This window comes from Arachis ipaensis, chromosome B08 (assembly GCF_000816755.2).
Source record: "Arachis ipaensis cultivar K30076 chromosome B08, Araip1.1, whole genome shotgun sequence".
NCBI classification, from domain to species: domain Eukaryota; kingdom Viridiplantae; phylum Streptophyta; class Magnoliopsida; order Fabales; family Fabaceae; genus Arachis; species Arachis ipaensis.
Genome location: NC_029792.2, coordinates 126,466,314 through 126,469,735, shown reverse-complemented (window position 1 = coordinate 126,469,735; position 3,422 = coordinate 126,466,314). Strand labels below are relative to the sequence as shown.

Sequence of the window (3,422 nt, the reverse complement as noted above, 5' to 3'; positions counted from 1 at the left end):
AATTTTTTATAATATTTAATTTTATTCTTATTATTTTTAAATAAATAAAAAATCCGAAGTTGTTAAAGAAGCTCGTTACGAATGAGCGAAGCAGCGGGCAGGCAGGTTGAGGTAGGTGAAACATTAATTGCATGGATCCCACTCTTTTCTTCTTACCTTCTTTGTTTTTTCTCTATATTTTAGCTACCACCGCTACCTTCTGAAACCACCCTTCCTCTCTTCTTTCTTTCTTTTTAATATTTAATAATTTTATTTCGATCTTTCTAGCTCACTCAATACTTACTGTTGCCATGTCCTTTACATATTTCATCATTGATTTCATTCTTAGAATTATCAAAGTTGCAGGTTATATATGTCATTTCTCCTACATCAAGTTTTTCTCTCTATTTTCGTATATACTTGTAAATGGATATTATATTTAAACATAAATTAAACTAAAAATTATATTTAAAAATACGATATGATTTGGAAAGGTGTCATTAAATTGAGTTTTTAAAATTTTGAAAGTATTAATTTTGTTTGCGAAATCATTTTTTATTTTACTATATGAGAATAACCTATTATATCATCGGTCAACATTACGTAAGTAGAGGGATATTATATGTGAAACAGATTGCCTTGACATTCTGCCCATCATGCATGAGCTTACAAGTGGGTATCCATCTGAAGTAACAGATTTGGTTCACAAGATTCAGGAGCTTTTATCTCGTCCTTGGCTTGTTCACGTTGAATGGGTGTCCCGAGAAGCAAATAGAGCTGCGGATTGGATGGCTAAATATGGTGCCAAGAGTAACTCTAATCATGTTATTTGGTCTGAGCCTAGTGTTGATCTCCAACGAATCATCCGCTCGGATTTAGAATAGTTTTTGCTTTGTTTCTTTCTTTGTTTAGTCACCAAAAAATGTCATTTACATATTTTATCATTGATCTCATTCTTAGAATTATGAAAGTTGCAAGTTATATATATCTTTTTTTTCCTCCATCGAGTTTTTCTCTATATTTTTGTATATACTTGTAAATGGATATTATATTTAAACATAAATTCAACTAAAAATTATATTTAAAAATACGATATTATTTGAAAAAATGTCATTAAATTTTTTAAAATTTCAAAAGTATTAATTTTGTTTGCGAAATCACTATATGAGAATAACCTATTATATCATCGGTCAACATTACATAAGTACTGATATCTTGTTAAAGATAATATATTAGAAAAAATATTAATGGTGGATTGATGAGTAAAGATTAAGAATATATTATTTTAAAAAGCAAATTAATGCTTTTAGGAACGAATACACTTATATAATTGTGGAAATAAGTATTCTTATTAAAATTTGAAAATATTTTAAATAATAAATAAGAATTATGTATAATTGTCTCTGTTATTTTATTCTTATTTTATATCACTACAAGAAAAATTTTTACCGACAAATTATTAGTGACCATAACACAATGGTTACTATTAATTTTGTTTAAATCATGTTTTAGTGACAATTATACATTTGCAATTGTTACTAGATTTTATAATGATAATTATTGCTATTGCTACTAAATTAATACTCTCTTTCTATTTTTAATTCTATTTTTTCTTTATCAATAACAACAATTATTATTATTGCCGTTAAATTTTTTATTTTATTTTATTTTATTTTTATCTTTTTTTTCAATTACTTGCCAACAGAGATCACAATAAAAATACTCTCCTACCCTAACTCTATAAGTAATGAACCAAAGAGAGAAATTCTACAACGGTACAACCTCAAGCACTCTCCTCAGATCTTGTTATCGCCGATAACCGTCAATCATTTAACTGCATTATTGTTCCTGTTTTTATCTTCCGCCTCAGTTGCTATCTTCGGTTTTTTTGTTTGTCTCACATCTATGTCGCGATTTAGGTTCCTATCGCCAACTGGCAGCACTTTCAACTTCAAAAGCATCGTCAGTGGCGGCAAGGAGGTTCGACGCGAAGGTTGAGGAGCTCCTTGACCGGATGCTGCCGGTTTGGCTATGTGAAATTTCAAGCTTGAGCTCTTGCTCTACAAGCTCCTCGCTGTATCTCCTCTAATTCCGGGCGAAAAGGTTCGGCAATTTTCGTCTCTCTCAATTTATTTGTCAGCAATTTTAAGTGATTTAGCTTTTAAGTTTTGAAAATGCTAGTGCTGATTTTTGTGAATACTTGTGTTAATTGTGCACATAGGAGATTAAACTTTTAGTCTAATTATTGTTTTGCATGTTCTGTAAACTTGTCATTATCAATATTGAGTTGGTCTAAAAGATTAAGGCCTCGTTAGATCTCTTCCATCTAATCTTGGAAAAGATAATGCAATATTGAGTTGGTCTAAAAGATTAAGGCGTCGTTAGATCTCTTCCATCTAATCTTGGAAAAGATAATGAAAAAATCACAGTGAGGGGTAACCACGAACTTCGAGTTGGATCATTAGTAATAAGATTCAGACACCAATAAGAATTATGTGCTACAATTTTGGAACGTGTTTTTTGTGTAGCTAGAGATGATTTTACAGTGACAGAGTTTATGCCTTTTTCTCCCATACCAATAAAGCACGGAAAGAAAATATGCCTTTGCTGGACAAGGTATATTATGATATGTAATTCTTCAACAGAATGTGCTCTGAATTTTAGAATTTGGTGGCGGTAATTTTTTTTTTTAAGAACTTATGACTTATTTTCGTTCTCTTCGACTTACATCCTCGAAAACAATTTTTATAGATCCTAAACGAGAGAGCATCCTTATATGACTATGAGTTAATTACCGGGGATAACGGGAAGAGGTTACTTGTATTTGGAAATTTCGCTGGTGGAGTTGGAATGATTGACTTCTTACGCAGATTAGGACAGTGTTTCTTCTAATCCTAACACTTCAATTTTAGTATTTACAAATTCAATGTCTTCACTTAGTGAAGTTAATATCATATTGTTTTTTCTATTCTCTTATATCTCATGATTCTTGAGTCTTGGATAATCAACACCTTTCTTATCATTGGGATTATCCTACATGTATCCTTAGTTGCTAAGGCTGCTGTGATATTTATTGGCGAAGAAATTGCTTAGAAATCACAATAGCCAACTAAGGGTACATGTAGGATGATCCCAATGATAAGAAAGGTGTTGAGTATCCAAGACCCAAGAACCTGAGATATAAGAGAACAACAAAGAAAATATGATATTAAGTTCACTAGGTGAAGACATTGAATTGGTAAATACTAAAATTGAAGTATTAGGATTAGATAAAACATACGCTGTCCTAATCCGCGTAAGAAGTCAATCATTCCAGCTCTACCAGCGAAATTCCTAAATGCAAGTAACCTCTTTTCGTTATTCCCGGTAATTAACTCATAGTCATATAAGGATGCTCTCTCAATTAGGATTTACAAAAATTGTTTTCGGTGGTGTGGATCGGA

The 3,422-nt window shown here is 31.2% G+C and overlaps 1 protein-coding gene across 1 annotated transcript in view; it reads left to right on the top strand.

Annotated features, from left to right (window-relative positions):
• The window catches only part of LOC110265391, a 28,225-nt gene that overhangs the window by 9,213 nt on the left and 15,590 nt on the right, over window positions 1-3,422 (top strand). The gene's annotated exons all lie outside the window — the stretch shown is intronic.